At 37.7% G+C, this 15,445-nt stretch overlaps 1 protein-coding gene across 5 annotated transcripts in view; it reads right to left on the bottom strand.

The window, feature by feature from the left end:
• GLIS3 (GLIS family zinc finger 3) overlaps window positions 1-15,445 on the bottom strand; it is a 161,394-nt gene that overhangs the window by 104,128 nt on the left and 41,821 nt on the right. The window lies entirely within an intron of this gene.

Genomic DNA, 15,445 nt, shown 5'->3' with positions numbered 1-15,445 from the left:
GTCTCCATTCAGCATCTTACAGCAAGGAGCTACTCATTGCATGGCATGCAGCTTGGAGACTTCGGATTGTTCATTTACCTAACTGTGAATTCCTATTTGTGAGTCAGAACTGTTCAGCTTGAAAGCCGCTGTAATTAAGCTGACATGCCATTCAGTGACCTTGGCATAATCCTAATGAGATCTAAGTCACAGACAACAATTACTGAAAAAATAGAGGTACAGTTCAAACAAAGGAGAAAGTACTAACATTTTCCATGAGCAAGATCAATGTACTTTACAGCAGAGAAACATAATAAACTGCTTTATCAGCTAAGTCTCTTTAGCCACCACAAAAAGTGGCTTGTACCTGGACAGCGCATCTGGCAACAGAATCAGGCAAACAAGTTACTCCAGGAGATTAATTGACTGCAAACTAAGGCCTTTAATAGTGTTTCTTTCAGCAGACAAAACACAATGCAGGCATGCCTTTTAAAAAAGTCAGCAATCAATACTACTCCAGAGTCAGCCAGGTTTTGTAGTTACTGTTCTACACTGCAGGTGAGGAAAACCCGCTTACACGTTTTGTTGTCATTTCCATTGATGGTCTCCTGCTTGAAGTGAGAAATCAGTTTTCATTTCTCTTTGAGAGGTTATCAGCCCTTGAAACAGAGGTATTTTCTTCTACTTACAACTAAATTAAAAATGCATTTTAAAAGAAGGTTAACATTTGATCGTTTTTACAGAAATGCTAAAAGCATCCACGTTTAAGAGTGCCATTATATTGTAGATGACAGGTGTTCAATTAACAGAAGATATATCTTAATAAAATGAAGAGCTGTTAAGCAGATACTCCAGAACTAGTATAGAAATCATATATATGTTAAGCAGTAACAGCCATTTTTATTAGAAAAAGTCGAATGACAGGACAGCATATGCTGTTTTGTTACTCTGGCTTCATTTAAAATGTACAACTCCCACTACCAGTTGGAATTTCAATGCAAGTTTAGCCAGATGAGACTCTTGTTTAAAGCCATAGCAGAGTCAGCTTTAGCTATTCTTACAGAGTAAGAAGTACTTCTGATTGATTTCTGTTCAAATATTTCTGAATCACCCAAATTTCTCAAAAGAAATCTTATCTATGAAAGGATTAGTCTTGCAACTTAGCTATTTGTAGTGGTCCAAACTTGTGTTACTTTGCAATATACCTCTAACAATCTAATTCATATTCTGCCATGCATATGTCAGATGGTGTAATTCCTCATAAGAGATGAGAAAGAAACTTGTGATCCTCCCTAAGATGTGGGTGTTCTGATACATCTCCATTTAAACCAAAGGGCATCCACACTAAGGCTATAATATTTTTATTACCGCAAACCATGAAGATCATACACTTGTCAAGTAGCCAAGACTGAGATACTTAATTTCCTGCTCTAACAGGCAGCAAAGGGTGCCAGCATGTTTTACACAAGAGATATTCTATGAAGAGCTATTCATAACAAACAAAATTTGGGCTTTCAGAAAAATGCAGTTCTCAAAAACCAAAATGTCTATTTATATACACTAAATGAAGCAGAACTAATCAAAACTTATTTTAAACAGCTTCTTTACATGAGAACACAATTTGCAACTACCTCTGGACTCAGGGAAAGCCAGTGAGGAAAAACTTCATATTTCCTGGGATGGATCCCCTGGGACGTAGGTGTATGCTACGTGTTCATCGTGTTCATCTAACCCACCTGCATGCTTATCAGGATGCATCTCATTAACCTTCCTAAAATAATGAAACAATGGCGTGATAAAATCCACCTGACCTCCTGAATACAGCCAGTAAGTTGTTCCAGGTGATAATGACATTTTTCCAAAGAGGTCAGCTTCAAGGACAGTAGGACAGGTATTTCTCTGTGAAGTGCTCAATGCCCCACAGAAAATACAGTATAAACACCCTGGTGCATCTTTGATGTAAGGAAAGTGGTCAAGCTCTTTGCTGCTTCCCTACCCTTCCCTCTAATTTCTCACATCAGTCACAAAGCTCTTATACATGATCAAACACTTGATTTATTATAAGATTCATTCTTTGCACCCTAAGGACCAAAGTATAAATTTGATTGTTTCCAGGTCACAACTAACTAGGAAAAAGTACTTCCAATTTTCAACAATTGCTTTTTTTCTATCAATTATAATATGCTTCAAAATTTTTCTCACCGAAATATGCAGCTAATCACATACATGGATCAAAAAATGATGCATACCTTCTTTGCATCCGTGTTCGCTGACAAGACCAGCTCTTAGGAATCTCTGACCCAGGAAACCACAGTAAGGAATTTTGCAAGGGAAATTTTCTCCTGGTCAAGGAGGACTGGATTAGAAAACACCTAGGTAAAGCTGACATCCACAGGTCCAGGGGCCCTAATGGAATGCATCCATGAACTCTGAGAGAGCTGGCAGACACCAATGTTGGGCTGCTCATGATCTCTCTGAAAGGTCATAGAAATCAGGAGTGGTGCCTGAGGACTGGAAGAAAGCAAATGTCATTCCAGTCTCCAAAGCAAAGGTAAATCATGCATGACCAACCTGATTGCCTCTACAATGAAAGAAGTGTATGGATGGATGAGGCAAGAACAATGGATATTGTCTACCTTGACTTTAGCAAAGATTTCAACACTGTCTCTCACAACATCCTCATAGACAAACTCAGGAACTGTGGACTGGGTGAGTGGACAGTGAGGTGGATTGAGAACTGGCTGAACAGCAGATCCCTGAGAGTCATAGTGACTGTCACAGGGTCTAGTTGGAGGCCTGTCTCTAGTGGTGGCCCCCAGAGTTCAATACTGGTCCAGTATTGTTTAACTTAGTCATCAATGACTGTTAAGGAGGGGCAGATACCTCCTCAGCGAGTTCACTGACAACACAAAGCTGGGAGGAGTGGCTGATAGCCCAGAGGGCTGTGCGGACCTTCAGAAGGCCTTGACAGGGTGGAGAGATAGACAGAGAAGAACCTTCTGAAATGCAACAAAGGCAAGTGCAGAGTCCTGCATGTGGGGAAGAATAACCCTGGGCACCGCAACAGGCTGGGGGCTGATCTTCTGGGAAGCAGCTCTGTGGGGAAAGACATTGGGGCCCTGGTGGACAACAAGCTGTCCATGAGCCAGCAGTGTGTCCTTGTGGCCAACAAGGCCAATGGTGTCCTGGAGGGCATTAGGAAGAGCATTGCCAGCAGGGTGAGGGAGGTGATCCTGCCCCTCTACTCAGCCCTGGGGAGGCCACATCTGGAGTGCTGTGCCCAGTTCTGGGCTCTGCAGTACAGGGGAGACATGGAGGTCCTGGAGCAGGTCCATAGGAGGGGAATGAAGATAATTAAGGGACTGGACCACCTCTTACAAGGAAAGACTGGGATAGCTGGGTCTGTTTAGCCTTGAGAAGAGATGAATGTCAGGAGATCTCTCATTAATGTGTTTATGTATTTGAAGGGAGAGTGTCAAGAGGATGGAGCCAGGCTCTTCTGAGTGGTACTGAGCAATAGGACAAGAGGCAATGGGTAGAAACTGATATACAGGAAGTTCCACCTGAACATGAGGAAGAACTTGGTTTCTGTGCAGTGACTGAGCACTGGAACAGATTGCCTGGAGAGGCTGTGGAGTCTCCCTCATGGGGGATATTCAAGAATGTCTGGGCACACTCCTGTGCCATATGCTCTGGGATGACCCTGCTTGAGCAGGGAGGTTGGACCAAATGACCCACTGAGGTTCCTTTCAACCTGACCTGTTCTCTGATTCTGTGAACTACAAGTGTTTTAAAGTCCAGGCTTACTGAAACCTACACAGAATGTTTTAAAATTCTGACAGTTTCTTCTCCTACGCAGACAATAGGTACACTTGAAAGCCAACAAGGTACTAACACTTCACAAGTTACTACTTAGTAATTATTGTGTACTATATGTATATAACCAGTCTACTCCAAATGGGAACTAAAATGCATGTCTGAACTCAGCAGCTGTAACAGACTAAGTTTTCAGAAACTATTATTTACCATGGCTTTGCACAAGGCCAGTAACATGCAAAGCTCTGGTAATACAATCATTTGAAACTGAGTGCCCATACCGGTAGATTAGCCCATCTCCTCAGACTACAAAACCTTGCACATAATTCTATCAGCAAATGAAGAAAACTATAATACTTTTCCTAACTTAAGAAATTGTTCTTCAGATTTTCACATCAACAAGCTTGAATGACCAAAAGCTGCTAGCAGACCTGATATGACCAGAACCAGAAGACAGAACCTCAGAACAGAGCATTTTATCTTACCCTTCAGGCAGATATAGATGAAGATAATAAAAGAAGATAAATTATTAATAAATAAATGTGCCTGTTCCTTAACAGGGACAGACATGTTCCATTTAGTATTTTATCTTTCCGAAAATATATGTGTCTTTTCTATCCAGGTTTAATATTTCCCTGTGCAACTTTAAATAACACATTTAAATTATTTTCTTCCTCTGCATCTATTTTTGAAGTGGTGACTGGGGAAGAGGGTGTGACAGCAACGACACAATGTTTTATGAGATTGTGACCTTGGGAAAAATTAAATTATTGTGAATTTATAGAATGGATAATTATTTTTCTGTGACCCAAGTCAAAACACTTTTCTTTGTAAAGATTTTAATCAACTTTAGAAGAAAAGGCTACCTCTTAGTAAAATAGGTCCCCATTTCATTTAGAGAAATTGCATTTTGCCTACACGTTTAACTTCAGAAGTAAAGTTACTTAACCTGCACAGTTCAGTTTCTGGGAAGTCTACTGACCAGGCAAGCCAAAATACTCTATAAGTTAATGCAAAGAACCCCCAGTACCACTCAAAAATTGAAGAGTTCAAGCTATTTAATTCAGCCCCCTCTTTCCACACAAAGGGATTTTTAAAAATAGGGTTTGGTTTTGTTTAGTTTTTGTCAGGGCTTTTTTTAAAAAAGCCTTTCAATAAAAATGAAAACTGATGGAATACACAGCATCATAAGGTGTATCTACCAAACTCACAGCAGTAAGTTGGATTCTAAAACATCAACAGAATATATCTTGCATCTTCCCTAGAGTCATTCTAGAGGTAGAACAAAATAACTGTGTTTTGATTTCCTTCACAACTTTAGAGATGACGCTGTTTGTACGGCTCATCAGTACACTGAGGGAGGCTCTCGGGACTGCTAACATTGTCCCTATAGGTCTTAAACAGACCAAAGTGAGCTGACTCTGCCTGAGCTCTGAGCTTGCTGGATACATGCCAGAATAGATCCAAATACCACATACCCATGATTAGTGTTGGGGCCTGCTTCCGCTACACAGAATTGCACAAAGACTGAAGAATCTTTGCAACTAGAATAAAAGTGACTGAATCCTGTATATAAAGGCTAAAAATGGAGAAAAAAGGGTAAATTATAAGTACGCATAAGACAAAAATGCCTCAAATTTGTGTTTTGTTTTCATCACACATGATGTAAAGCCTGGTAGCCTAATTTTCTCCTCTTCCTTGTGACATGTCAGTTAAACTACTCAACCCTGTCCTTCCATCGCATCCTATGGAGAAACAAGTAGCCAGCTGCAAGAAATACCACATGCAAGCACCAGGTTATCTAAGAGGACATGCCACAGCATATGTTTTCAGTCTCTGCCACCAGCAGAGTCTTTTGCAGAAATGTTCAACCTCCCTACACCCCTAGACATGATCTCTGTATATACACCTGAGACATGACTCCCCCATTGCCTCTGAATGGAATATGCAGCTGCCTCACCCTGCTGCAACATTGTTCTGCATTCTCTGAGCCACTAAAGGCCTCATGCTTCTCAGTTATATTACACACACTACTGAAGAAAAAACCACTGTCTCAAGGTAAGGCCTGAGAGATGGATAACCTACTAGTCATTTACTGGGACTAGAAATAGAGCATCATTTGGTCTTACTCTCTTTCCTTTATAAAGATTGTGTTTTTACTGCAACAAGTTCTCATAGCTACTTACCATTACCAAAGTAGTTCATTTCCATATTTTGTTTCTCTTTAGATACTCCTAATATCCTTGACATAAAATTGTATCAGAACTTCACAGCCATGTAAGTCTTTACATGAGAATACAATTTGCAACTACCTCTGGACCAAGATGAACACCTCCATATAAGCAAGCTAGAATTCTCCTTATTCAGGTCACTTTGTCTTCTCAGTCTCCCTCAGGTTCAAAGAGTGGCCAGATGTACCACTTCCTTGCTGACCAGATACTATTTTTGCCTGATGGTAACAGGGTCTGTCACACCAGCAAAATACAGCATGAAATAGCAAAATGTTAACATTTTAACCTTAATTCAGCTGCAAAAGCTATGCTGATTGATTCAGTGACCCATCTCTTCTTTCCTAATAGAAAAAAATAGAGTACCCAGCTTCTTTTACAATGACAAAAGTATAAGAACTGAAGTTAGTAAACACAACCTGCTATGATGAGTTTATTTCTGCTGTCTTCTAAGCCTTACAAAGACTGTCTAAAAGCTTTCCACTGTAGATAGCTGAATGATGGGAGATGAGTGTCCAAAGAGGCCATTACCATTTTTCAAGATCTGTGATGATTCAGACTCAGTATTCAAGGCTAGTGTTGCATTCAGTGGCCCTTCAGCTACTATAACAATCAGAACTAGAACTAGCAAACCTCTTCCTTCAGAGAAAAGCTCAGCTCTCACAAATTCACATGATAGACTTTTGAGAAACTTCTCAGCAGGTCAACAATCCTTCAGATGGCTTGCTTTTAATTTGGAACCAAACTCTCCACTGACTCACTGAAATGCCATGTTCCCCAATGCAGGCTTCACAAAGATTCATTTAACTAATAGTCTGAGTTTAAATGCAGAGATGGCGCATATTTTCAGTCGCTGTGCTATCAATTACAATGATTTCTACAGTATTGTATACTGAGTATGAGTATGATTTGCTCAATCTGTATGTCTCCTTGACAACATATGTGATACTGGACCTGCTTCACTGGTGCAGACGTAAAATCAGTGCCACAACTTAGCAGCTCACATTGTTAATTTTTTAATTTAATAATTGGATTCAGACCACATTTATCCAGTCATTCAGAACTCAAGAGTCCTTGTGACACAGTCAAAGCTGAGCAACCTTGTTTCTCAACAGTGGCTCATTTTTGAAAATGCGGTCCCAATAACTTCAGCAGTCTCAACATAAATATTCTCTAATTCAGTTTATGTTTATCCCACTCCTTTAAACAAACAAATCAGACCTCATGTTCATGCCATCTACCAACTTCTGTAACAGATTAGCATCAAATACCTAAAACAAAGTTGGACAAGTATGTCTGAATCACTTGGAAACTTTAAGATCACAGGACTGAAACTTTGTCATACCAATTATGTAAAGCCACTGGAAAGAAATCCATGCATTTTTGCAAGCAGGCAAAGCAGGCTTTTCATAGAACAAAAGGAGCCTTGTATTTTTCTGTTATGCGACAACTCCTAATTAAAATCAATGATTTTTTATTGTTGGCCCAGATAAGCTTGTTTGCATAGCTGCCACTTCTTAAAACAGAAATCTGAATGTTATTAGGAAAAGACATCCACTGACAGTACAGCAGGCCTTGAAGAAAAGTGGCATTGCTTGATGTTAACACCTGATTAACCTTGGAGGCAGTTCTGCAAATGTTAAACAGTACAGAATATAGTAAAGAGCAAAAGAAATTTAATTTTGTTCTAACGTATTTATAGAATTGTACCAAGAGTACCCGTAAAGGCATGCTGTGGTCTTTTCCTTGAGCTTGTGCCAGTTGATGACCAGTAGAAAGCATTCAAAGAGGGAGAAAAGAGGTAGCGGGAAATTATCTGTAACCACTCTCTGTATCAAGCACACTGTTTCATGGACAGCTGAGTAACATTACATTTCAACATTTCATGCAGAAACAACTCGTAAAAAAAATTTCTTACCACAGTGACATTTCTCTAAAATGATTCACTTGTGATCTTGAACTTTGTAACTATGAGAGTTAATTCTCAAGAGCTAAGTACTAATGGAATAAAATTGCTAAATATTCAAAAAAACAATGGTGAGAAAATATCAAACCTAAATTGAAACAGTCTTTAATTGACAGGAAAAATAAGCATTCTGAGTGGATAAAATTGGTATCAGAAAACAATCACCAGGTGGCTATAGCAAAGTTTAGCAAACCCTGATGCATTTAACAGACCAGTTAAATGTGCAGTTCTAGACACAGCAGTCACAGCATCCTCACTAGCTCCTCTTTCTGAATTTCCTTTTCTTAATTAGTCCAGCACTCCACACAGACACAGACTGCACCTTCTCAGCGACTAGCTCTAAAACGACCACGCTGTTTGCATGCACCCTGTTCAGAAAGGGTGGTGCAGCAGTTATTCAAACCCTGTTAGCCCAAGATGAACAGCAGCCGTGTTTCTGTGACAGAGCACTCAACGCACTGGCTATATTTGGCAATATCCTTGTTCAAGGTGCCTATTTCAACCGCTTATAGGGAGAGTCTACTACAATCATGTTCTGAACAATGCTTAATCCTTATCCAGTCCAAGTTCTTTGGAAACCTACCCTACAAGTATGTATCTGTAAAAGCAAACAAGATTTTAGCATCTGCTAAATGCTACCCCAGCTAACTGGGACTATAATGACAATAAAACAGAATAGCTTCAGGGATCAGAGTGAATCAAGATGAATCTTGTCTTCTCAGTGTTTGGATTACTGTGCTTGAGGCTCAGGAGAGACCTTGCTGCTCTCTACAACTTGCAAAAGGAAGCTGTAATGAAATGGGGGTTGTTCTCTTCTCCCAGGTGCTGGGTAAACAGTTGGACTCTTGTGATCTGAAAGGCTTTTTCCAAACTAAATGGTTCTGTGATTCCAGACATATCATAAATCAATGGAATCACTGAACTGTGCGTGATTCTGCCTGGATGAATCTCACTCAAGCCTACACGACTATTGGTTTGCAACCTACCTTTTAAAACAGAACCAGTCCCTTCTCTTGAGTCCTTTAAGCATTAAGTCAGAAATAATATCTTATACTAAATCTGAATACTGAAAAAAATGCCAAAGAATACCTCAGGATGTACAAATGCTTCAGCATACATTTGCATTTGGCTTTCAACATATTTAAACATACGTAGTGCAAAACACTAAACATATTTAGTGCAAAAAATGTGGCATTTTTCCATTTCCTAACTACTCAGTACAAATAATCCAATGATTGTTCTAAGAGCTTAATGCTCAACACTCATTTTGAAAGCCTATGTTCACAGATATACCCTTAGACTTAGATGTCTGGGAAGTTTTCCACAGAACACCAGAAACGTTAATTAAACCCCTAATCCTTAGGAAATCAGTGTCAATCACCTGAATAAAGCCGACAGCATGTTTACTTTGGCTTAAAACTGTATTTCCTTTCTGAAGGAGTAACATTGCAACAGAATAGCAAAATCTATTAACTAGTTCCCTCTACTTCCCTCTTTCTTTAAAACAAAATCTTGTTTTATGGGAAAGGTCTGTTTCTGTTGTACCTGTACCATAACTTGTATTTTCTGTTTTCTCATCAGTTAGCCTTTTCTATCACTAAATGGAAAGTTTCAAAGTGTACTGACTCTGCTCCTGATAGAGGTCCAGTCACCAACCAAACAGGGATACTGAAAATGCATAGTAAAATCAGCAGAAAAGAGCTGAAGTTATCTAAAAAGATTTCATTACTTGGAGAGTAATCCAATCATCGCACAAATAGTCTCCAAACCATCAACAGTAAGATTAGCCCCATAACCCCCACCCTCTCAGATTTGAATTCAAGTAATTTTCTAGTTTAAAACCTAAGTTTAATAAACAAACAAAAACCCAAAACACAAATACAAAACCAACTGACCAAATACCCAACACCAGAATACCCTCCAAATTTCTTGCAGGCGAAATTTTAACAGATGTTTTAGGATTCCTTACTTCAAATAGAAGAAATTTAAGAGTGCTTCATTTTTTAAGTTTACCATTTATTTATAGTTTGGTATAGCAATGAAAAGTATCTAAAATATATTTTATTACATTTATGATGCTGGGAAATAAAAATAAAATATCTTTTTTGTGCCAATCCACAAGCACAAAGAGGTAATAAGTTAGAAACCTTTCCACACAAACATAAGTATCTGTGCAATTAGGAATGTTCACTTTTATTTTGGGATAATTCACATTCATGTTCTGGATTACTGTGAAACTAAAAATACGCCTGTTTGCAAAATTTCGTTAAAGTTCTGTTTTAAATTTTTCAATTATCTAAGTCAAAAATAAGCTATTCAAATACTTAAAAACAAATTATCCTTTAGAAGAAAAATAATAAAATTAGATGTTTCATAAGTGTTTTACTCTGTAACCTAAAATATGGCTCTCTGGCTATCATTTTTCACTATCATCAGTTCTACGTCTGCATGTAGAAAGGAGCTTGCTCTGCATTTTTTGAATGCATTAAGAGATGTTCCGATATTGAGGGTCAGTACCCCAGGTACCATAGGCCCTCTTGTACTCACTGTACTCAAGTGGAAGCTGTGCATCTTCAGCAGCCAAAGAAAAAGCACCTATCCGTACATTTTGAACTATGGACACTATATATTTCATGCCCAAAGGATAGTATTGAAAGAGCAATAGTATTGCTGAGAGGCAAAATTCATTAGTTTGGACTAGATGTGACCACATGAGCTTGAGCGGTTCGTGGAGGCACACCCAGAATTCATAATTTGTTTTTTCTTTAAACAGCTAAGACATCATAATCATGACCAGAAGATTACTAATATTGCACAAACTTGTGAGAGCTAGGAAGGCTTGGCTTTATAGCTGAAAACTAAAACGCAACTTTCTATATCCATACACCATGACATAGTCTAATTAATCATAGATCTCTGCTTTTTCCATGGTATTTCTGTTTCAGTTTGCTTACTCAGTTAGTGAAAAAATTGGCAACAGGCAACTGTAAATTTGGCTCTTTCTAATTTTCAGCAACTTGACTCAACAATTGAATTACCATTCTTGTGACATTGTTTAAGAAAAAGTGCTCAAATGTTGCTTTAGCACAGTGAAAAAGTCTTCTGCGAGCATAGAAGCAAAAAAAAAATCAAAAATTTTTATAGTTTCTATTTTATCAAGACTTTAGTGCAATATAGGATGTGATAAAAATCTTTTCCTATCCAGAAAAATGGCATGTACTGTAAATAAAATATTTGCGCATGCCATATGTAAGACGCCATATGAAGATACAATGCTAAAACCTGAAGATGGTAAAAACCTCCCAATCATTTTTACAGAATGTATTTCTGGTTTTAATCAAAATTTCAATGTGAACACCATTTTCCAAGGACATATTCTTCAAATAGCACACATACACACATCCATCTAAATACTCATGTTCACCCAAGGAAGCTTGCTTGTGTCTCAAAAAAAAGAAAAAAACCATTAGACAAGTGTTTTAAGTTTCATGGGGTTTTTTCACATACCTTCTGTTTTACATGCTTTGCAGACTGATGAGTTGTGGGATAATTTCAGGTATTTAGCAGATGTTAAATGAATGTTGCTTTGAATCTGACAGGAATCCTAGCAATTTTGTTGGTTTATATCACATCAAACAGCTGCACTAAAAAAAGTGTGGTCATGTAGTACTATCAATACTAATACAAAAGGCACTGGGCTGAAGCATAGCTCAGAATTTACAGAAAGAAACAAGACTGATTTCAGTTTCAAAAGGGGAAGCATTCCTAGTGCATCTGAATGAAACTGTTAAGTGTGAGCTTGGAATTCATCTCTAACAACATGATGTTGCTGCTTACACCAGAATAAATATGTTAAGCTTAATGCTTGCATAGAAGGACAATAAGGCTAATTAAATACCTCTTGTTGCAGCTGAACTTAAAAAGTAAAAATGTTCATTATAAAAGAAGGGAACCTGAGTAGAAAATAAGCTCACAGGTAGAGACAAAGAGAACAGGTCAGCACATGCCAATTGCTACTGTGAAGTTTCAACAGCTACTGGGAATTCTGCCTTTTTCAAATCCAAATGAAATCTGTGGAAGCCTCAAATGCCATTGTGAAGTAACTGCTGGCAAGCATTACAGATTATATCTCAACCGTTGTTGTACTTACTACTTGCATTTCAATATGAATTTTCATTCACATTTTTTCCTATTTGACTTATTCCTACAAAGTACAAACTAATGCACAGATTAATAGATACATTTGAACATGCTGTAACCACTTTATATAAAGTTTAGGAGCAGACACTAAATATGTATTAGTAGGTCATGAATAGCTTAAACCACTAAACCAGGTCACTGAAAAGAAGAATGCTTCCCAGGTGATGTAAACTGGAATAGAACATGAAAGATGTTTAATGAACAGTAAGGGAGCCCAATGCATTTTAACAGCTATTTAAAGAATTGTTATTCCAAACAAATCAACTTCTTGAATGCAGGTTCTCTTCAACTTCACAGATTTCCGTTCAATAAAGCAAGGCCAAACATAGTCACCTGCTTTGGTAAAAGAAAATGCAGGACTCCGTAAAATTCATGCTTTTTAAAATTAAAGGGTTTTTTTGGTAGTTGTCTAGAACAAGAACCAGTCTTCTTAAAACAGACAGGAATCAAAAAAAACCACTATTATTTTTCATTACATGGAGAAGGTAAATGAAATCAAACTGTTAAAACCTAATCTGCAGCTTCAGTAGCAAATTCAGTTAAAGATGGAAAAAAAGAGCCCAATTCACAGAAAAACAACAGTATGGAATAAATCTATCAGGACTGGTATGCAATTATTTTCCACTTTGCCCTAGTTACCTCAGTACGGAAGGAACAAATGCATTCTGAGTTTTTGACCTTAAGAACACTTGTCTTTAAGTTTGGATCTGATTATCCTGATTGTCAGATGTTTTTATGTGCTGATACTCGATTACTAATCACCCTTCAACACTTTTATCTTCCAGAATCAGAGAAGACAGCTCATCCAGAACGAGCAGGAACTAAAGAGTAGAGTATTGCTTGCAGCTTTAGCTTATTGCCCCAAATTTTTGTTACATAGATAAATAGATACTAATTCAGATGCCACAAAACAAATGCTGAGGTCACTTGACTCTGATTTTAACTATAAGAATGGTTCTGATTTTAACCATAAGCGTATCAAGTACTGCAGTCCTAGCTGTTCTGCAAGTCTCTTCTGAATGTTATTATTTCATCATCACAGAATAATAATAGAGAAGAATAGAATTATGTTGCAAAGTTAAGCTTATGCAGTTGTGTATCTGATTTCACATTATCTCTACTATTGTTACAACAATACAACTTAGAAGTAACCTTCACCTTAAAAATAACTGAAACCTTGTAAAGCTCATTGATGTAAAGCTCACTGACATACCACAGCAATCCACTGGGACACACAGCACAGTATATAATAATACACTTTCAATACGGAGCAGTACAGAGATAAGCAGCACTGACAAAAAAACATACTGACATGCTAAGTATACTGACTAGCACCCACTGCAATTCACGCTCAATGAGAAGATTGTCTCATGCAAACTGTTAGGAACCACGAACACACGCAGTGTTTACGCTATGATTAGTGTGTGATGGTACTAAGGGGACTGGTGTAACTGCCTGCCTTTGATAATGTAATCTATCAAGACATCCTTGTCTTGATAGATTACATTATGATAGTTCCTCCCAATGACTTACTACTTCTGCTACATTCTTCACAGTAAATCTGGTTCATTAATATAATAGATGTGTATTTGGCATTTTTCCTTCCGTCTTCCTGCTTGGTGTACTGGACTGCCTCTTACTAGTCTGCAAACTGCAGTGAACATAGAGATTATTACTTTATAACAATTTTAGAGAAAGAGGCATGCTACACCTAGAACCAGAAAATAAATTATAAAAAGACCCTAGATGGACAAATAAAGATTATATATGGATTGGTTTGATTTTGCACTTAAAAGAACACATTCATAGATTGGTGAAGAGTTTCAGATTTCTTTTGCATAATTTTTTGTTAATTAGGATATCATTCTCCATTATCATCTTGCCCAAAATGTTCTCCCAAATGTTCTCTCCTCACTTAAGATCTCTGTTTAAAACCATACATGGCATGGATATGATTGCAAATTTCACTGCTTGATGAAAAAGGTATGATGTTTGACTAAAGTAAATTTTCTAAATATATCCAGAGACCATGCTGCTGGACATTAGAAAGCCAAATACATTTTTCCACATTCACACCATTTGTGAAATGGTAAAGAAATAAAGCAGCAAGTTATTTCGCTCAAACCATGCTAAAGAATATCACTTCTGTTTTCTCATCCCAAGAAAGCAGGCCTATGTTCCAGATTTACACTCACATTATGAGGGTTATCATATCACCCTCAGTATTTCTACGTTTCATTACAATTCTTAACATGAAAGGAAGATAAGTATGTGCTGCTTCTGATATGCAAACTTCCTGGTGCTGTCCAGCAATGCTTGCTTAAGCTCAGTAAAATTAATCACAATTCAATGTTTAAAAAGCGATCACTCTTTGAGAAGCTGCTACAGACACCTCTTATTTTTTGGTGACACAGCAGGATTTGGCATGCACTTCCATTTTGGTTTAGTAATCTCAAAAACTTTATCATATGAAATACCTTATCCACTTACACATTCTTTATCATCAGTGAATGATGATTCCTTCAAAAGCTAAGGACTCCTCAAGGAGGTTTTATAATCAGGAGGTCACTGTAAACACCCTTTCTGAACAAGGGGGGAAGGGAGTTTAGAGTGTTACCAACTCAACGTTTTCCAATGTTTTCCCTAGTATTACAGGATCGTTCATCATAATTCTTCTATTAGAAAGACCCTGGGTACTTGGATTTAGTCTTTTTTTCAGTGTTCTTCCATTGTTCCTGACGTCTTTCTTCATCCTGTTGTCTGTCCATACTCATCTGCTGATGTCTGCCTCCATATCTTTAATTATATGTGATACTCCCTTGAAAACTCACTTTCTTGACTCATAATAATTCTCTTTTTTTTGCTTCATTCTCTCTCTTCCAAAAAAGGTGATGAGAAATCCTTAAGGAGGAATGAAAATTAATGGTAAACCCTGACCCAATATATCTGGAGAGCAGAAAAATAATATTATGGAATTTAAAACAATATTCAGGGAACAGAGAGCCTGAGTTAAGGCTCTGGTGTGACAAAAGGGAAGGATAAAAAACCTTTCTAGTGTCATGACACAATCTCTACCAGGTCCTTTAAATTCAGGAGAGAAATCTGGAAAGATATGCACTCTATCCTGAAGAACACTAGCCCTGTGAAGAAACAAAAGTGAAAGAAAGAAACCTTTTCTATTTACTGTACAAGCAAACATCTACATCATGCTAAAAAATTGTACAACAAGGCATACACTGATATAGACTCCAAGCAC

Source organism: Corvus cornix, chromosome Z (genome assembly GCF_000738735.6).
Source record: "Corvus cornix cornix isolate S_Up_H32 chromosome Z, ASM73873v5, whole genome shotgun sequence".
Lineage (NCBI taxonomy): Eukaryota > Metazoa > Chordata > Aves > Passeriformes > Corvidae > Corvus > Corvus cornix.
This window is presented reverse-complemented; position numbering and strand designations above follow the sequence as displayed.